The sequence below is a fragment of the Macrobrachium rosenbergii genome, chromosome 32 (genome assembly GCF_040412425.1).
Source record: "Macrobrachium rosenbergii isolate ZJJX-2024 chromosome 32, ASM4041242v1, whole genome shotgun sequence".
Classification (NCBI taxonomy): Eukaryota; Metazoa; Arthropoda; class Malacostraca; order Decapoda; family Palaemonidae; genus Macrobrachium; species Macrobrachium rosenbergii.
In genome coordinates this window covers 421,851-444,460 of record NC_089772.1, presented here as the reverse complement: position 1 = coordinate 444,460, position 22,610 = coordinate 421,851, and the positions used below count along the sequence as shown (strand labels likewise).

The 22,610-nt window shown below is 37.4% G+C and overlaps 1 protein-coding gene across 4 annotated transcripts in view; it reads left to right on the top strand.

The window, feature by feature from the left end:
* LOC136855600 (intermembrane lipid transfer protein VPS13A-like) overlaps window positions 1–22,610 on the top strand; it is a 315,401-nt gene that overhangs the window by 236,881 nt on the left and 55,910 nt on the right. The gene's annotated exons all lie outside the window — the stretch shown is intronic.

Here is a 22,610-nt window from a genome sequence, read left to right as displayed (position 1 = left end):
CAGTGGGCAAGTTTAGGTGACACATAGATTCTATGCAGTACCAGCAATACAAGTAGAAGGAATTTTTGTTATTTTATTGAACTGATGTTGTGGCTAGAACGAAATAATAATAGCTGAACAGATGGGAAGGGGATTGAAGTATATCCAGAACAGGACAACAAATCCCCACAGAGGGGAGAGACCGAGGTGTCTACAAGTCTCCCTAAGACCGCTAGGGTGGTGGATTTCTTTTCCAAGCCCCAGAGAGAGAAATTAATTATTTATTATTTAATGTTATTTAATTTACATATAAAAGCTTGAAAAAATTATAAAATGAATAAAAAAGAAACATAAACACTTTTGAGGGTTTCCCAGCGGGACGCAAATGTTCGTATGTCTGTGAAAAACTCTTGTATGACAATTAGTTAGGTTCCAATGAAAAGTTTGCGTGTGTGTGAATTGACAACACAAACGAAGTTTGATAGATACTGTACTGCTGATTCGTCTAACGCCATATTATCATTGGGGTTTGGCGTGGGTAATTCAAATGAGTGCCATACATCGAAGACCCGTATTGGCCCCTTTCGATTATAAGAGACCAATCAGCTGAGGTCTGTGACCTAAGCAAGTTCAGTTTGAAAAGTTAATGATCAGTAAGGGTTTGTGAGAGAGGTGTGAAATAATAAGCAGGAAGACAAGTACTGCTGGTTTATTGATGAAAACTAGCTGCTTATAAAGCGGGATGCGGACATCTGCGTAGTTCGCAGAGACCGCTGGTACAAAGATTTACAGGGGACCTGAGGTCAAACTAATTCCTTACAAAACAGGACAGGTTCATACAGAGAACATAGTGATCAACAATGTCTGACATAACATACATAACTCGTTATTTGTACGTAAAACATGATTGTGTAGAAAGACAAAATACACACAGTTTACAATTATGATGATAAATATATATTCCGATCGACCTTGGGTCGATGAAAAGGCACCGCAGAAAACAGGGTGTTCTCTACAGAGAACGCGTTGAGCGGGGACTTTACAATACTCCCCCCTCCCAAGACGGAGGCAACGTCTGATTAAACCAGGTATCTGCTGGGGCGACGAGGGGCCCTCTCTTTCTCGATGTCAACTGGAGAGGGCAGTCGCCTTCCCCGGTGCCCTCTGCAGTGGTATGTTGAGATGCCTTTCTGTTAGGTTTCTGGGTTTTATGAGGATGCCCTTGCCTCCTTCCTGCGACCGTAGTTGTTTGAGGGGCTGCCGCATCCCGCAGGAGACCTAGGGGTCCGCCTTCGTTGCCCCCTTCCAGGAATGCTGGTTTGAGACGATCTATTGACACCCAGTCTTCCAGTACAAGGAAAGGTCCCCTGTAGGGTCTAGTCAAGGGTGGGCATACGGCATTGTCCCTGATGAAGACGTGGGTGGCGGAGGACAGCCCGGGGGGCATGAAGGGCGACATCCTGTCGGTGAATGTCTTTTGGCAGGGGGCGAACTTTCCAACCCTGTCTCGGAGCCTTTCGTTCCTATGTCGTCCCTGTTCTCTGCAACGAGTTCCCCTGCGACTACCAGAGTCTCCCCGTAGACTTTTTCCACTGAGGAGGGGTCGCCGTTGGCTCTGGGGGCGGTCCTCAACCCGAGGAGGACCCAGAGCAGCTGGTACTTCCAGTTTTCAGAGGAGCAATGAGCCATGAGGGGCACCTTTAGAGACCAGTGGAACCTTTCCACCATTCCGTTGGCTGACGGGGGTTGTAGGCGGTGGTGCTGTAGTGAGTGGTCCCCATTAGACGTGCCAGGGCAGTCCACAGCTCCGACAGGAAAGCGGGTCCCCTGTCTGTCATTATGTCGTTTGGGACACCGAACCGGCTGATCCACTGCATGCACTGTCTTGCCCAGGCCGTCACGTCTTTCCGTATGCCATGCCAGATGAACTTCTCCGTCAGCAGTCTGGCTGTTGTCCTTCTGTAGTGGGATAGGCCATGGATGATGTTGAAAACCAGCCGACGTCTGGAGGCAGGTACCAGGGGGCGGGGACGCCTGTTACTTACATCGCTCAGTAATGTTGATCCTCCTGAGCCAAAGGGCACGTCCTTCTGCTTCAACGACATGATGGCTGTACGGTAGCCTGGGGTCTCAGGGTCAGCAGCTTGTTTGCGGGCGAGGTCCTCATAATTGATCCCGAGCTGTACGGAATCGATCTCGATCCTCGAGAGGGCAACAGCTACCAGGTTCTTCCTACCGGGGAGATATTTGATGGTGCAGATGAACTCTGCGATGGCTGTGAGGTGCTGCTGCTGCCTAGAGGACCATGTGTCGCCCAGCTTCGTGAAGGTGTGGACCAGCGGCTGGTGGTCGGTCCAAATTGTGAAGGGCGTTCCCTCCAGGAGGAACTTGAAGTGTCAAACCGCCTGGTATGCTGCGAGGAGTTCTCGGTCGAAGGTGCTGTAGTGGGACTCAGCGGGGTTTAGCCTCCTACTGAAGAAGGCAATGAGCTGAGGGGTCCCTCTGATGACCTGTTCCAGGACTGCTCTGCAGGCGACATTGCTGGCGTCCGTCATCAGCTGGAGGGGAGCGCTAGGGTCCTGGTGGGCCAAAGATGTTGCTTTGGCGAGAGAGGCCTTTGTCAGGAGGAAAGCCTTCTGATGGTCGGGGCCCCACACTAAGGTCTTTAAGGCCCTTTTTATATATATATCTATATATATATATATATATATATATATATATATATATATATATATATATATATATATATATATATATATATATATATATATATATATATATATATATATATATATATATATATATATATATATATATATATATATATATATATATATATATATATATAATCAGTAAGTTACAAACATCTTTAATATTCAATTCGCTTACCTTGAAATAATATTTTTCATATATATTTACGAAGGATTTTTAGTTGATAATAAGTTGACAACGTCCCGTGGGCTCGAACCAACGAAGGACAAGAACTCAGGACTACAGTGGACGCATTTAACCCACGCGCCAGCAAGTGAGGTTAAATGCGTCCACTGTAGTCCTGAGTTCTTGTCCTTCACTGGTTCGAGCCCACGGGACGACACTTAACTTATTATCAACTAAAAATTCCCCTTCGTAACATATATGAAAAATATATTATTTCTGGAGGTAGAGTGAATTGATGTTAAAGGACGTTTGTAGCTTACTGATTGTATATGAATCACGGTGATGTGATAAAGTGTCATATATATATATATATATATATATATATATATATATATATATATATATATATATATATATATATATATATATATATATATATATATATATATATATATATATATATATATATATATATATATATATATATATATATATATAATTATATATATATAATATATGTATATATAATATATATATATATATATATATATATATATATATATATATATATATATATATATATATATATATATAATATTATATATATATATATATATATATATATATATATATATATATATATATATATATATATATATATATATATATATATATATATGTATGTATGTATGTATGTATGTATGTATGTATATATATATATATATATATATATATATATATATATATATATATATATATATATATATATATATATATATATATATATAAATTATATATATATATATATAACAGAAGATATATAGCTCTCTAAATTACAATCCTCCCCGAGAATCGTTGCAAAGATAAAATGTCCATCTCTGTCATGTCCCCAAGAGAGGAACCTATCTCTTAGATTCCCAAGAGTGGGACATTCAACCAGCAAATGTTTCAGTCATTGCAGAATGGAGGATTTTCACCTGACATCAAGAACCTATGAGTGAGTCTTGTATGTCCAATCCTTAGCCTGCACAACATCGTTTCTTGTCTCCTTGGCATATAGGGATATGACCAAGGCAATACTGATGATGTAATACTGCACATATTTTGATTTGTTTCAACTCCTTCCCAAAGCGAATGCCAAAGATTTTTCGTTTTCTGACCTATAGGGGGATATACATCACAATATGGTAGTAGGTTTCTTTTGGGTTCTGGGGAGGTGACTGCTGACTTAGCAAGTTGATCAGCTTCCTCGTTCCCAACCACCCCAACATGGGAAGGCACCCAGCAAAAATTGACTTCTTTACCTCTTCTTTTCACTAATTCACTAAAAGCAGCCATTCCAATAACTCTAAAATGAGTGGGTTTGAAGAGTTAAAATATTCTAAAGATTGAAGAACACTTCTTGAGTCACAATAGATAAGGTAAAACTATTTCCATTCTGAGAAGAAATTCCCTTTATTACCTTTAAAATTGCATGCAGTTCTGTCAAAACAGATGCAACAGATGATAATCTCCCACTTCTTTATACATCAGGAAGGCCACTCAAAGCCGATGCCAGCATCTGACTTTGAGCCATCCGTGAAAACTGGTACAGAGTTATCATGTTGGGAGGAATGATCTACAAATATTGACTGCATTGCCTCATTGGACATTTCTGCCTTTGTTGAATTAAAAATATCTACACCATTTTACCTCTGGAAGGTTCCAGGGAGGCTAACCAAATACCTATCTGGTAAAATCTCAATCCTTGGCATGTTTAATTGCCTGTTATACATTTTACTCTAATAGCCAATGGTTGAGAGTGCATGGTGTGATTTTCATAAAATTGCCAATGCCTTTCATTTCTGATATAAATGCTGGTTAAGGACTTAGGGAGCCTCTGAAATTTGTGCCAGCCCTGAACCAGCAGATGTTGGTAATGAAGTTCTAGAGGCATCTCGCCAGCATATACAAGCATGCTCTCAGTAGGAGATAACTTCAGTGTGTCTGTAGCTAATCTTACTCCTCCATGATGAATTGGATTAAGCATTTTAAGGCTATTAGGCTTTGGTGATGCGTACACCTCGCACCCATAAGTCAATTTTGAAAAGTCTAAGGTTTTATATAGTCTCAACATTTGAGTTTGGTCAGCACCTCATGAAGTGTGGGACACAACATTCAGCACATTCTTTGCTTTCAAGTATTTTTCCTTAATATATTTCAGATGATGTGGGATACAAGTCAACTTGCTATCACATATCAACCCAAGAAATCTTGTTTCACCAACACATGGAATTCTCTGCCCATGTATGAACAGATCTTTATCAAGATGGAGTCCTCTTGTACGGCAAAAGTGCGTGGTTACTGTTTTACTAGTTGAAAACCTAAAACCATTCATCTGAACCCACTTTATTATATTATCAGTGCACAGCTGAAGGCACCTTTCAGCCACTACCATCCTTGTTGGTGCAAATAACATCAAAGGTTATCAACGAAAAGGGTATATGTTACGTCTGGGGAATTTTTTGGATACGCTGTTAATTGCTAAGGTGAACAAGGTTACTCTTAGAACATTTCTTTGTGGTAGTCATTCTTCTTGGTTGAATATATTTGACATTGTTGCTCCAACCTGAACCGGAAATAATCTATTTTTTTAAAGCCTTGATAAAAAGGGGCAAATTGCCTTTCAGGTTACATTCATAAAGGATCCTCAGAATGTCATATCTCCATGTTGTATCATAAACCTTCTCAAGATCAGAGAAAACATTGACGTGATGCTGCTTGTTAGCAAAAGCTTCACATACGCTGATGATTCCATTTGAACCAACACATCAGCTGTGGGGTGCATACTTCAAAAGCACCACTGAGCAGGTGACAAATATCTACCATGTTCTAAGAACAACAACAAAAATGTATTCACCATTTTTTACATGATCTTACAGAGACATGATGTCAGTGCAACGGGACGATAATTCTTTGTCTTGAAAGTGTATTTCCCTGGTTTCACAAATGGCAGTAATTTTAACATCTCTTATAGCTTAGGGAAGACATGTTCTTGAAAAATTGTTAATTAGACTTAATATGAAAAATCTAGTATTTTTGGGGATACAGTATATCATCCAGTCCAGGAGCTGATTCACTACACTTACTTAAGGCTGATTCAGATTTCCTCATAGTAAAAGTTAAATTGTATTGTTCATTCCTTGATGTATTAAGATCAATTTTGACTTGTTCCATTAGCCTTCTTTGGGATGAATAGGGTCTGTCATTTTTCTTTGCAAAATTACCAAAATGATTAGCAAACATATTTGCCACTAACCAGGGATCTACTACTTTACAACCATTGATCTTGATAACTGGAGGTTGACAGGGAATAAACTTACCTGCTACTTTTATGACTCCTGTCCAAACTAAAGTCATAGGCGTTTTTGAATTTAGTGAAGATATGAAAATTGTCCAAGATTCCTTTCGTGCCTTTTTGATTTCCATGCAGAAATGAGCTCTTGCTTTTCGAAACTCAACACAGCAATACTCACATTTTCATCTGCAGTATCTGGTGAAAGCTGATCTCATAGTTCTATGAGTTTCCTGTCATAAAAGTCCACCAGGGAAATGTTCGGTGGATAAATATGCAGAGAATATAAATGTATTCAAAAGTCTACAGAGGGAAAGTCACAGAGGAGTCATTCATTGAGCTGTGTTCCTGGAATGTTGCCCAATCAACTTTAAAAATGGTCACTGTTAAAATCTATCATTTATCACTCTCAATTGAAATCAATAAGGCAACCATTACTGCATATAGATAAATCAATTGCTGATAACGTGCCTGTTTGAACATGAAAATGTGTAGATAGTATAGTATACCTTAGTTTTACCAGATCACTCACCCATGTTTAGGATTCCCAAATTTTCACAGGCAGTTTCCTCTTTGATTGGCAACAGTGTCACTCCAAAGAGGATTTCTACTATTCACATCTCTAGGAATAACAAAGGGACGTGGTAGCTGTTGAATAAGGGATTTAAATCCATCAGTGGGGAAGACTTCACTACATGGTAGATAAAGAGAGCATACTTTATATTTTCTTTGCAAATGGATCGGCGCACTTGCAGTGTAGACTGGATACTAATAGTGTTTAGTGGGGTGTCATTATGATTGTATAAAACTACATCCCCAGGGCTTCCTATATTTATGTTATAAGTGGAATGATACTCTGTATACTCTCGTGGGCTCGGGCACATAATGTTACCATTCATAGTCTCCTGCAAAGCTATATATACAGGAGACACTTCTGATATGAGCAGCCTTAGTTCTTTCCATTTAGCTTTTAATCCCTGGCAGCTCCACTGGAGAAAATGGATGAATTTTGCTTTGGTTTTGAAGCCCCTTTTAAGTGCTTTAATTTTGTTGCCTTACTCCTGCTTTTTTCTGGAAGACGGATTATTCATGACAGCCTCCCGTTTTTAAGTCGACAGTAGTGCTGCTTCTATGGAGGAGGTACCTGACACAGATGGCACAGCCTCCCCAGTATCATGGGCATTGGCCACTCTTCATAACGTCTTTGCTATGCAAATTTCCGGTTCATGAGACCAGACAAAGCTAGTGCTGCCTGAGGAGAGGTGGAATTTTCAGACACAATTGACACATCCTCTGAAGCATTAGGAGCATCAGTCACAGCTGATGCAGGTTCCAGTGAAACACAAGTACCAGACGCAGATAATGCAGCCTCCAAAGAGGCCAGAGTGCCAGCCACACATGGCACAGCCTCCAAAGAGGCCGATACACCAGGTATAGCTGGTGCAGTCTCCGGAGAGGCTGGAGCGCCAGGTACATTTGGCACTGCCTATGAAGAGGCAGGAGTACCAGAATTCCCTGGTGCTCTCTCCAAAGAGGCAGGAGTGCCAGAAACCACTGGTGCAGCCTCCAAAGAGGAGGGAGTACTGGTCACCATTGATCTTCCCTTTACATTGACAAGGAAACCACCTCTGGTAGTGTTTATATTTCTTCTTTAGTGGTAGCAATACTGGAAAAGGTTATTCCTGTTTAACATACTGGTTTAGTACTTTCTCTTTTGCCTCACGAAATGGGATACATTCACTTACCCTTAATGTCTGATTTCTTTTACCATAATGTACACATCACAATTCTGTGAAGATGATGGATTATTGTCTCCACAATGTATACATTTTGCATCTTTATAACATCCCCATGCTTTGGTTCCCTGCATTTAACACAGTAGTTTCTGCCTGCAAGACCCTAACATATGTCCATACTCTTGCCAATAAAAATATCTGTCTTGGAATATATTGCTTAACTCTTAAAACGGAACCATGCTGCTTTTATTACTTTACATAAACAAGTAGAATTGAATGTAATATAATTAAATTTGGCAGTGGAACTATGGCTCCATTGATCTTCGTTTTCAATCCTTCAATTCTAATCACACCTTGATCTTTTAAATCTTCTACAAGTTTCTCCTCCAAGTATGTCATCAGTTTGGGAACAAATATTTTGTTGAAGTGATTCCAAAAAGCATATGTTGAGCAGTCCACTTTAACTTCCCAGAAGTGTGATAATACTTTTAATCTTTTACCTTCTTTTGCTAAGGCCAATTCTACTGTCAGTTTTCTTCAACCTTCAGATGAAATCTTAGGCTCTCAGCCACAGGACTTCACATGTCTCTATACACATTAAAGATATCAGGAGCCAAATCCCAGATGTCAGACCCTTACCATAAGTTTTAGGGATTTCTGGTCCTATTTCACAACTCAATAATTTGGCCCCGTTGCTGGAGCAGACCAGTTTGGTTATGGGACTAAAATGGTATCACAGGGTGAATACAATCATCCCCACCCTAAAGCAAAAAAAAAATTATAAAGGGGCAAGCCTTTCTGGATTCTTCCAGAATGCTGAGAGGAGCCAAATCCCAAATGTCCAACCAGACCACCCCCCTGGAATCACATGCCTGGCCCCAGTTCTGAGCCAAACCAGTTTGTTGGGATGTATCAATGAATACAATCATCCTCATTTCTAATCATTATTATGGGCAAGCTGACAGAATGCCAGAGTTCCCCAGAACCAGACCATTTGGAATCCATGGCCCAGCTGTGAGAACAGTTTCCTGATCTATCAGGTCCAATAAATTTTAAACATTACTGGAAAGTTTGATCCACACAAAACTGTTAAAGTAGTATATAAACGGTCCCAGCTATGGGACTCTTGGATTTATCAGGTCCAGAACAAATTCCACAAAAATTATCCCAAAGTCATATGTGGTCCCATGTTGGGATTCTTGATTAAGGACATTGCAGTCATGTTGTCTATGACTGACGAAATGTGGTTCCTTTTTAGAGGTTTTGTGTTTCTGAGATGGAAAGAGAGCCAACAGCTCCATGAAGCTGATATGACATTCCCTTAGAATAGATGACCATCTTCCCACCACCTGATGATGCTCCCAATGGCCTCCCCAACCTGTCAAGGAGGCATCCATATGTATTATTACTTGTATGGACAGTGGAGTCAGGTGGATCTGTTTTGCCAGAGACCTCTTCCAGGTCCACAGACAGAGTATCTTCACAATCTCAGATGAAAGCAATCACAAATTCTTTTCCTGACTTGTGAAACCCAAACTCTGTTTACATCTTACAGTTGCAATCTCAGGATTAGAACTATCACAGATGCAAACTGTAACAGGCCTAGAATCGTTCCAACTGTTGTCTGGAAAAGCTGGGCTGTGCATGGAATCTTTTAAGTCCTTCAGTATTCTGGTTTGAGTGCTGTTGGAAAGAGACAGCTGGCCACAAAGAGTATCCCAACAAATTCTCAACCTCAGGAACTGTCTGCTGGATGTAAGACAGGACTTGTTCATATTTATTAGGAAACCTTTTCCCTTGGAGTCTATTGAATATCACTCACAGGTTTTGTCAGCACTCTGATGGCTTCCAAGATTAGCCAATCATCTAGACAGGCCACCAGTTAAATTCCTTCTTTCCTGAGCTCTTGGGTAACTATTGCTGCTAATTTTGTGAAGATTCTTGGGGCCAATGTTTAACCTGAAAGGCATGACTTTAAATCTGTATGTTTCCTTACCTATCTGAAACCCTAGGAAGGGGCTGATGGTAACGGTGATAGGGACTTGCCAGTATACGCCTTTCAAATCTATAGAGACAGTCCAAGTCCCTTGCAAAATGAGTGAATGTTCTTGGGCAACAGTAGTCATCCAAAACTTGTCTCAGACAGTGTATAGAGACAGTCTTCAAACTTGGGGACGATGAAGAATGGTGGCAAATACACACATTTTTCTCTATGGCCCCCTTCAAGAGGAGTCTGGTTTTTGGAAAAAACTGTTTAAGAGGGGTGAGGGTGAGACCATCTCTGCCTTAGCCCATTGAAATTAATACTATCCCCAGGGATAGGACTTCCACTGCATGTGACGCTGTAGAAGATGACCCCCAACCATTAAAGTCATATTGGGCTTCACCTCTTCTCTTGCATTTAACATGCAGTCCAGGAGTTGATTTTCCTTTTCCACTTCAAAAGGGGTGCTGCTGCTATTGTTGTCCTTTCTTTTGTTGTTGGAAGGATCCTTTAGTAGTGACTGAAGGCTTGTATGGCTCCAATTCATACCAATCTTACTTAGGCTTAGAAAGAGGAAACCCTCATGAATATTGTTTCCCAGATTCCCATTTTCCAAGAAGAGCATATATTGTGCAATTCTGTTGTCAGGCTTGTTCAGTGAGCTGTGTGACAACAGACTATTTTTTCAAAGAGGTCCCGACAGAATGCAAATTTACTCACAAATGCTTCTAAACTTAATTAGGACAAAACTAAAGGGATTCTTTTATAATGTATTTCTATACATATCATATCTTGGATTATATAATACAAAAGAAATGCTGACCTTCAGTAAACATCAAGGCTTGAAAGTCAAGCATGATTGGGAACTATGATCATCCCTATGTTTGATAACCTCAAATTATCTATCAATGTTTTAAAGTCATTGACCAATGAGTTTCAATAACAAAATGATCTAATATCTCATTAATGCTAATTATCACTCTGCTAGACAAGAAAAAACATCACGGCAATCACAGCATCGCCTACTGGCTCCCAATTTTAACAAATATAAACCTACCCAATAAAATTTTAAGGAACTAAAACTTTTCACTGGGTCTTAAAACTATGTACTTAGCTTTAAAGTTGTTTTAATGATCAAATTTTTCGGAGCAAGCACTGGTGATACATGAACCCATGGACAGACCAGAGTGTAATTTGTAATGGGGGGAAATAGCCAACATCTGTGTGAGTAGGATAAAGGGAAAATCGAGGTAGTCGCTGTGGACAAGAGATACTGTATAGCCCTCTTGCCCGGAGTCCTTTATACTCTTTAACTGTGCCCACAAGCACTATTCTGGCTGAGAATTCTATGAGATTGGTTGGTCTGTCTTATGAAGGCCTGCAGGGGCCATGAAAGTGTAATTCCTTTGAGGATGAGCAGTGGCTATGCTATAAAAAAAAATCCTTTATTGAACTGGCAAAATTATTTTCAGTGCCTTATCTTTGTGTTTTCCAAAACTATTTTTCTCAGTTGAATGCTATGTAGTTTTTAATCATATCACAGGTCAAAAGGCATTCTTGATTCATTAATCTAAATGTACTTCGGCATTTTCATGCTTTCATTGGAAGATCCTGTTGTTTATATGTATTGGTAAATATAGTCCTCTTATAGATGATTGGCTGTAGCCAGGTTTTACAAAAAATCCAAGTGAACAAAGTGTTAAACAAACAAGGATTAAGTCTTCCCTTTTGGAAAACTAATTGTTAAAAGTTGAATAAAGTTATTTTGATATTTGTTATATCAGCTTTATATGTGATCCTTGGACTGTAATGGTGTTCAGAGATCTTACATTCCAAGTGATTAAGATCAGTTCTCTATTCCACTAAGTTTTAGTAAATGAGTGAGTTCACTTGTTATCAGCAACTGAGCTGTTCCATCCAAATAATGGAAGAAGTATTGTTTTCATTGTTTTTCTGCTTGAGTGAGTGAAGACAGTCCTTGTTTGCTATGAATTTTCTTCAAGAGTCCTAACAATTGATTCTGTCTAGGATTCCTAAGAGACCACAAAAAAGGAAAAGTCTCTCTTAGGGGCATGAGGCGTGTAAAACTGTCGTCTCTGGTCGCCATGTAGTCTCTGAGCAGTTATTTCATAAAACAAAGCAATCTCTAATCTTCATCATGTAGTTTCCATAGGTAGTTGACCTAGCATATAAAAACAAGAGCCCCTGCTAAACTCCACCATGTAGTCTGATAGATGACTGACCTGGCACATAAAAAAAAAGAAAGCCATCACTCCATTTGGTAGTCCCCAGTACTTGATTGACCTAGCACATAAAACAAATGTCTTCCCTGATCTTCACCATGTAGAGTCTTATAATTAATTGACCTAGTACATAAAAACAAGATAAAACTGTGATGGAAAGTGTTCTCAAATTTGTTTTAGCAATAGAAAGTTGTTTATCCATTTGTACTTAAGTTGAATGAGAGTAAATTTATATTGATATGAAATACAACTATTGCCAAATGAGATTGTACCTCGAGGAAGGATTACAAGTATTCTCCCTAACCAGGCAAAAGATTTTTTTTTTTTGTAGTGTCTTCAACTCTTACCTACCTCTAAAAAAACTTAATTAAGCTGTATGGATAGGTCTTATCTATACTTTTCCCACACTTGAAAATTTCCTTTCTTAATGTGGCTATCCATGAGTGTTTTCCTTCAGTATTATTGGGCAAACGACTTGATTTGTTTTGTTGATATCATTCTGATCCACTTCACAAATCCAAGTGTAGAGATCAAAGATGCACTGGATTCCTTCACCTGAATTTGGACAGTTAAAGCTCACAAACTTTCATGAAATATTCATCTGGAGAAATGGAAGAAAGACTAAGAGTGCTGAACAAACTAATAGCTACTCACTAGTCAATCAGAATTTTATGCCTTTATTCCTTGTTTCCCTTCTTCTATATACTTCAGTATTTTTTTCTTTTTCTTATTAATAAATCAGGGGTTAGAATGTGAAAGACATGGTTGCCTCTCACATTCCTGCTTCTGTCTGTACAATGCAGGTTCTGTTTTTACTGTTGGCTCTTCTTCATAACTCGTGCTCATTTTGTGCTTGGGAAATGTCACCTCCACTTATTCTTTTTGGATCTTGACTTGGCAGTTGTGCTTTTTTCCTACACTTCTTACTGTTTCTGTCTTTGAAAATTCATTCATTTGCACAGCCTCATTATAAGTACAGCTGATATTTCCTTCCTGATAATAGGAAACAGAGATATTCTTCATCCCACTGTCCTCCCCACTTCCCTCTACCATAGTAACAATCACTTCTCACCATTGAAGGGAAAAGCTACTGAAACTGCCAAGGCACACTAACATTTTAGAGCTTCCTGGATAAAGTATATTATCATGGTAATAATGACTGAAAATGTCTCCATGCCATTTATCTGAACCATCACCATGTTTCAGGATTCCACGCCTGTTGATTATAATTATTTTTAAGTTTATCATAATCAAGATATACATACAAACCTTGTGACATTTTCAGTTTGGATATTATGCAGTTTAGTAGGGAAATGAGTTTAGAGGTTTTGGTATTGCAAAGTAGGTAACCATTTGCCAGGTTATATAAATGAACATGCCTTTTCCCCAAGCCCCTCTTTTTTTTAGCCTACCCTTTCCACCTGTGGAGCACTGATACCATCTCTGATTCTTGAGGTATTTCTTACTTTTACAAACACAAGTTAGATTTAATAAGTAATTCCCATATACTGTAAATGCTTAAAAAAAATAAGAACGGATTTATTATGGGTAATGTCAGATATGCTGAGGAAGCTTATTTCCTACTGCAGTTTTTTGGCCATCCCTTCAGACATATACAGCGTCATAATACTTCCATGTATTTCCACAACCTTTCCCTTTTCTCCTCCTGCTTGTAGGTGGCCATGATTTGCTCCCTCTTTAACTACCACTACCCTTTTCCTGCATTCGTCCATGCATCACTTTTCTTCAGGACTTGGTTTTGTCATCCTTTACTGTATGCACATATTGTCTCTCAGTCATTTTCAAGTGACACAGTTACTGTACATCTTCCCAATGCTTCCTCACCTTGTCTCATTCCTTCAAGAAAGACCCTCTTCAAAACATTTTCCAATCAGTCACACTCCACCACTGCTGGAATCTAACCACTATAAAGATGAACTGCACTTCAAATCACAAATGCTGCCATCAAAACTGTTTCCAAACTATGACTCACTTCAGATGTTGGTACTCAGAAGAGGAACTAACAAATAACAGTAGGACGGATATTACTCAAGTCATTATAGAGGTAGAGCATTTCTGTAATAGATGACTGACATAAAATCTACTGAAGGGCAGATTTATAGAACCTTTAAGTAAAATCAGCAATCCCTCTTTTTAAGCATGACATATTTCCTTCTCTGATCTTTTAATCCAAAAGCAACAGGCTCTGGTAAGGCAGTGGTTTGTAATTACAAAACATGAAATGTCTTTTCATGATATTTCCATCATTGCATTGGATTATGAATCATTTACACACATATATGATACACTTCTTGCTAACCATAATAAGGCTACTACTAGAAATTCTGGAAATTTTTCAATTGCAAATGAAAACAAACCTGAGAGTTGCAAATCTAAAACATCAGGTGCCTTAAAGAGGCTTACAAGAAGTAAAATAATTAATTTGATAATGTCTTAAAAAGTGGTGTAAGTATCAAAAGTGCATGTTTTTTTTTATTTAGAATATCCCAGTTCAGATGTATAAACACCATTTATCTCATATCTGTAAACAAAGTAGATGAATTGCTGTAGAACAAAAGGACTTTGGTAGAATTTTTAGAAAATTTTAAGAAAATCTCACTGATTTTGATGTCAAAGCTTCAAGTCAAGTACTATACCTGTAGTTTCGTACATTAGAATGTATTGTGCTTTCACTATGTTTTTGTGTGCTGCTGACTCTCTACATTCTAAATGTACAGTAGTACTGAACCATATCTCCTGCATGGGTACTTCCTCCCTTTTGAAACCCGAAAGCAAATGGCTTCAGTTAAAAGTTCCCTTCTTTTTTTTTTTTTATATTTGCTGATGTGAAATTTCTTTTAAATAAATAACTTCCATTCTAAACCTGCTATCTTTTCTCAATTCCCTTTATGGTGCTGGTTTTCGTGCTGATGATGACCTAATTGGTGTCGGTGGTGGTATGGATCTATAGCTTCAGGTAATTGATGGCTTTCTGTTTTCTTCTTCCTCCTCTTTACCCTGCTTTCTGTATCTTGATTATTCTTCCTTCCACATCTTTTCACATTTGCTTCACAGGACCTGTGGCATGCCAGATATTATCCATTTATGTAATGTTAGTAAGACCTGAATGTAATGACTGGAGTGCATAGAACTATGAAAATCATGTACTTTTTATTTTTAGTATCTAGAACAAAGATATAATCAGTTAAAAGATTTTACATATGCATTGCGGGTAATCTCTTAATAAAGTATACCAAACACCGTATTAAACTGCTTAAGAAAAAAAATTTTTTTCCACAAAGCTAGGACTTGTGGTCTGTTAGAAACTAAATATTATAATCTCACTTTTTCAGTAGACCCTGTGTAGTTAGTTCTTTTATAATTTACATGTCCTCTAATTCCATTCCTTCATACTTTAGTTATAAAGACATAAAGGTAATTAAATCCATATGAATCTAAGAAGCCTGCAAGAATGAATGTATTTCCAAAATTAAAACCTGAATTGTGTGGACAGCTGAAAATATGTTTTGGTTAGTGACACAGAAGTTTTAAGCTGTTGTGTGTTATGTGTGGAGATAGCTTATCATGTTGAGCAAAATTTTTCAATTTTTTTTATGAGATCGGATGGAAGAGTAGACATGAAAATTTCAGTCTTTTATACTACTTTACACATTGTGTCTGGGAAGTAGTAACATGATCAACACTTCTAACAGGGTCTCAGTCTCAACTCGATATTTTGATTTTCAAATTAAACCAGTAATTGCTGAATTTTCACAATTTTCTCATAATATTATGTAAAACATTTTTTTTACAACTAATGCAGGATCCAGTATCTCAGTTCCCCAACATGTAAATCTCTTTTCCCTCCACTTCCTTATCATTAGAATGAATCCCTAGTACCACCTCTAAGTTACCTATAACTTTAGACATAGGGTTCTGGCTGAACTTAAGATATTATTATTAAAGATGATTGTATATTTGATTTATCTTTTAATAATGCTGATAGATTACAAGTTTTATTTCTGTCCATAAACTACAAGAGGAGCAGAAAGGTGACTTACAGTTATCACACGGTATATGTATGCAGTGTCCATTTCATGGAAATGGGTCTTTTCTTCATTGGTTTCTGGTTTTCATAAAACAGATCACGTCATTCATGGGTCTGCTCATGAGTTTTTGACATTTCTCCTTGAGTTGTGTCTTTTGCTCCTGGAATACTGAAATCTAACGCAAAGTGTCTCTCAAACTCTTGAATGTTTTCATTGTTCATATCACTGTTTTTGTAGCCATTATGTGTTTTCAGATCTCACATTGATAAATATAAAGAGTTTGTGTCTCTTTAACATTGCACATTGTCATAGCATGAAAGTATTCTGTACATCCATTCATTAATGCATATTCATGTACAAGCATTGTTTGCACATTATCATAGTACTAAAGTTTTAAGCACACAAATGCATAAACATGTATTCATGTACAGTATTACTGCACCATTTTGCATAAATAATTCTCCCCCTTTTTATTCATCCTGTTGATACACCTGTATCTATCAACATCAGATAAAAGTTACTTATAAAATCAAGAAAGAAAATTATTTCACTGAAAAACCTCCCAATTATAAATAACCCAATACATGGTCGTGGAATCCCCAGATGCTTCAGTGTCCCTCAAAATGAAAAATCAATAACTCAGTCCAGTAGTACTGCCCATATGTAAGTGGGCCCCCAGTCTCCAAATGTTACACTGTTGATTAAATTTTACCTTCATATACATTATATATATATATATATATATATATATATATATATATATATATATATATAAATTATATAATATATATTACAGATACACACACACAGACACACACACACACACATATATATATATATATATATATATATATATATATATATATATATATATATATATATATATATATAATATACATACATATATATATATATATATATATATATATATATATATATACATATATATATATATATATATATATATATATATATATATATATATATATATATATATATATATATATATATATATATATATATATATTATATATATATATATATATATATATATATATATATTATATATATAATATATATATATATATTATATATATATATATATATATATAATAATTATAATAATATATATATATATATATATATATACTATATATATATATATAGTATATGTATGTAGATAGATCTAGAGAGAGAGAGAGAGATAGAGATTAGTTGAAGGTAAAATTTAAAATTTTGGGGAATGGAGAGCCACTTCAATATGGGCAGTTTCACTCTAGCCGGTCTTCCTCAGTTGTTATTCGTTATGAATGACAAATGCTTTCCTTGTCAGATTTCACACCACCACCTAATGACCATATTTTCAAAAATCGATTTCTCTTCCACTTCAACTAGTTGAATTATTTAAGCATTATTGCCACAATGTAGGGAGATACACAAACAAAAGACATTTATTCCTTCTCCGAGGTGCAAACATAGAACAAACGAGTATACTACCTGTAATAGCTTACAGATCTCTTTGAGGGAAGTACTCTACATGCCTCCCTTGAGTTTTCATCAATCACTCTACTACCATGGTTCTTAATGCAGAAAAAAATTTCTATGATTGAGTGAAACAAGGAGTATTAACTTCATACACTTTCCATGATTTTTGCACCTTCTTTGTACAATAATTTTTTTTCCATTTCCCTTACTTGCCAGAACTCACTGCAATAATTTCTTTTCTCTTGCAAGCAAGTACTTTTGGGACTAGAGGTTTTAATATTCCTGTCAGCCTTTTCAATTTCTTAATGACCACAGGTTTCCCTTCCACAAAATTATCTTCAATTACTGGCTGCTCTTGGAACTAGGCTATGTATTGACATAGGGTCAGCTAAATCTTAAACAACAGTAACCCAATCTTCCAGATGTTATATGAAAAAGCTAATCCCCACATCCAGTGAGCAAAATTGAATTGTGTATATATATATGTATATATATATACTGTACATACATACAATTTTGCTCGCTAGATGTCCGTCTGGAAGATCGGGTTATTGTTGTTTACGATTTAGCTGGCCCTTTGTCAATACATAGCCTAATTCCAATAGCAGCAATTAGGTCATTTAGGAAGGGTCTGCTGGTCTGTTGTTGACAAAAGCCAATAAAATCTCTTTGATTTTTTTTGCTGATTTCCTCACTGGCAGATGAAGGGGTGGGAGGAAGGGTGCATTTAGAGCAAATGAAGGCAATAGCTGTTATGTTGGTGTCTCTCTCCAAGTTAGTGATGGTGGCATTACAGTCAGCTGTGTTGTTTTTGGCTATGGTAAATTCCTCATTTGCAGTGCTACTTGCAGATCTGCTGTTTGCTGCAGTCTTGTTTCAGTTCCTAAGGTCAGTCTTAATTTTTATATATACCCTTGCTTTCAAGTGTGCATGATGTCTCAGAACATTTGAGACACAGCTGTAGTCGGTTCACCTTTCTTCAACTTTACCAAACACTCTAGGTCTCGGGTTTTTTCTAAATATAACAGTTTTTCCTCTGCAACAGCCTTGGTGTCCATAACACTGACAACGGAAGCATCCAAGAAGATTTGGAGTGTATTTCTCTGTGAGGAAATAACCCCATATTTTGAGCCATACTGGCAGAAAAACATTAAAGGTGGAGAGAATTTAATTGGAAGGTGCTTTGAATTTTATCTATTTTTGGCTTCAGTGTTGCAGGTGAATTCCAACCAAGGGTCAAATGGAAACCTGTCTAGGAAAGTACAGATAATGGCTTTGTGGGCTTCTTATTCAGGTTTAAAAGAAAATCCATAGCAGCTCTGTCTTTCAGAGTTTCAGTGAATTCTTCTCATTCAGAGCTTTGGTCTTGTTGTGATTATCCGTTCAGGGTTCTTCTCCTTGGGAACTATAACAGCATACATTTTCGACCTTTAGATGGCAGTGCTTGAAACTTAGGAAAAGGAGCATATCAGAGACAGAGGGGAGGAAGGAGTTCCTTATTGGGCGAGCGGGTTCTGTTCTCAGCTACCACTCTGTTGGCCGCGAGTTCAAATCTCCGACCAGCCAATGAAGAATAAGAGGAATTTATTTCTGGTGATAGAAATTCATTTCTCGCTATAATGTGGTTCGGATTCCACAATAAGCTGTAAGTCCCATTGCTAGGTAACCAATTGGTTCTTAGCCAAGTAAAATAAATCTAATCCTTTCAGGCCAGCCCTCTCTAGGAGAGCTGTTAATCAGCTCAGTGGTCTGGTTAAACTAAGATATACTTAACTTAAAGGGGAGGAAGGGATGATGAAGGAGGCAAAGGAATAACCAAATAGAAGGAGAAAGGAAGGATAGGAAGTGGAAAAAGAAGTAGGAGAGGAGGATTCAGGTCCCTGTGCTCTTCTTCGGTTCTGGAGGGTGAGCTTCTTAGTTATAAAACCATGTAGGAGTGGTTTCTTTGAACAGGTTATGGGTACAGTATAGTCTTGACACTTTCAGCTGTCACTGGAAATCCTCCATAAACAACAGGTATGGATGTGATTGCTCAAGCTAGGAACTTTACAAGCCCTTTTGATAATACAACAACGTAAACCACTAACCAAGGTTAGGGTTTCCACAACTTGAGGAGTTTCCAAGACTAAAAAGTACAGTTCTTCCTTATTTGTTCAAAGAGGAGAACAACAGTGGTGTTTTGTTCCATTATAGTGCTGATAGAGCTTATATTTAATTCCTTGTATACTTTTGGGAATTTTTTGTTATACTGGTGTTGATAAGTGCTAATTAACAAATAATAAGCTAGTTGCTTTCCTTGAAAGCTGCTTTTTGTTTCATTTTCTGTTAACCTTTAGTTCTGCTGTTTATATTTTGTATTTGTGTTTCATTGTACTCTGGGCATAAATTACAGAGTGAATTTTACTTCTTTTCTTACTTTGATGTCATTTAGGTTTTGGTGATGGTAGTTCATTGACTGTTATTTTACTAATGTACTTTCTATCCTTTGCTTTAAGCATAAAATATCTTGGCAGCATTTAAAGTTTATGAAGCATATTTTTTATATAATACTGCATTGTATTTGAATCACTCTCTTTTATCATCTTTTGTGGGCATCATAATGATGTCACAGCAACTGTTATGTAATAAGTAGTTTGGTTAGTCTACCATTCATTGAAATCTGTTATAATGCTTTCACTGGTGGACTGTAGCAGCATTAAATTAAATCATCAGCAGGTGGAATAAACTCCAAGCATTTTAGAATAAAAATATAAGGCAATTCATGCAATAGATGAACTGATATTTAAAGAGATTCTGTATGCTAATAATCAACTTCATCTGAATCCCCTTACTAGTCTAGGCGGAGACCTTGCTCTATAATGCCTGTTAGGACAGCGATGGAAATTGTGCAGCACTTAAACTATTGTGAGGTTTGTTTTCCGCCATTACATTTTTTTCCATAGAAAACTGGTCTGCAGACAAATTTGTTTTGTTTTACAAAGAAGCATTATAGAGTTGTCCCAGTACTATGAGGATGGTGTTACTTGCCTTTCTGCCTTTAATCTTCAGCGTTGGTCACTCGCTGGTGAGCAAGAGCTCCTTCACCCATATTATTCAAGAATTTTGCTCTGGAAGGAAGTGAGGCAGAGTTGTTGGGGTCACTCAGACTGAAAAACTTTTTCTAGTAATCAGGATGCTGGCTGCTCCTTTGAAAGAAACCGTAAGAAACAGGCATTTTTGAGATCAGGATGTCTTACACAGTTAGTGAGAATTGAATTAGTTCATGGCCACAGGAAATTTGACTGCAGAAAGTGCAACTCCTAAGTCCAGTGGGCCAGAAGCAGACCCATTTCATTTCTCCCTGTCGCTCCAACCCTTCATTGCAAGTTTTTATGTTCAGGATATTTTTTATCATGCCCTAGCCAAAGAGACAGGTGTCTTGAGGATATAGCAGGTTACTCAAACTGCAAATGACTTTTTGTTGGTCATTCTTCTTCTTCCACTTCTTCTTGGTAGGATATCTCTTCAGAAGAGGATCAGAAAAGTTTTGAAGTCTCTGGTGATGGGCAAAGAGTTTCCTCCTTTCCTGATGAATTTAGAGGTGCCTGCAACCCCTGAAGTTTATAATTTCACTCTTTCTCAGCCTGGAAAAGGATCTTCTCCCTTTCCCTGTCAGAGCATTTCATCAGTCTAAACAAGTAAAAAGGAATTCCATTTTATTCTCACTCATGCAAGTTAATTTAAGTCGCATGGGGTTTCGACTGATGGCAGTGTAGCATAATTTATCATGTTTGTCCACAAAATAAGACCTATTTTGACTTCTCTTCCTTTTAGACATAATCTGGATGCTGGAACATTATTATTTCAGAGATGTGAGACACGTTGAAAGACTCACTTTGATCATGTGGTAGCAGAGAGACAGGAGGTCCTTAATGTGAATAAGATATCCAACTCCAAAGCTTCAACCTCTTTATCTTTTGTAACTTTTCGTTTATCCATTAATCCAATATGACATTTTGTATGACAGATTCTCCAGGGTTTTTGCCTCTGTGTCACATTTAATGGATGTGGTGCCATATAGTAGCTGCTCTTAAGAGTATTCCATGTCAGTATGGGGCTCTCAACCCACAGCATTTCCTGGTGGGTATGTAGTGGAAGGTGGTCACTGGAAAGACAGACCTGTTCAGAGTTACTTTTGCATATCTTGATTTCTGTAAGACTTCGGACGACACGAGTTAAGATGCTTAAGATCAGCCCCAAAGACCTTTCAAACATGCCATACAGGTCTGTTGGCCCGTATGGGTTTTCAGCAGCCTTCTAAGTTAAATTTAAATATAAGCAAATTTTAAGCAATGGGTTTTTGTAAAACATTAATTTTTTAAGAGAAAAATTTATTATTTTATACAAATCTACCGAAAATAACCCAAGTTCCCGCCTCTCAGTCTTGCTGCATCTCACAGCTCATCGATTAGATAGCATATATTTTAACTTGTGGATGCCTGGAACTTGGAGTGTGTCTTACATATGTGCAGTGCTTCAGCTGGCTGGCATTTTCTTTCAGTATTTTTAGAGGGACTGAAGCAGTTTGGCAATATTATGACCACAAAATTGGCTAGTGTTTAATAAAGTTTGCGTGAATAAAAACAGTTTTGTGTGGTAGCAAAAAATTTATGCTACATACTATGTAATCTTCTAGCACATTAGACTCACAAAGGTAGAGAAATATATTCCATATACAAAGGAGAGTCAAGGAGTTAGTGTTATTGTACCCTTGCATCCCCACAAAGCATTTTTGAATCAGTGTCTCTGTACATGAATTTTCACCATCAGTTACTGCCAATATGTTTCGTCTTCTGCCTATAGCTAGTTTCTACCACCATTCCTTAATTTCACTATTGTTTCCCTATCTCTTTCCCATTGATTCATTTTAAACATCAACTTTTC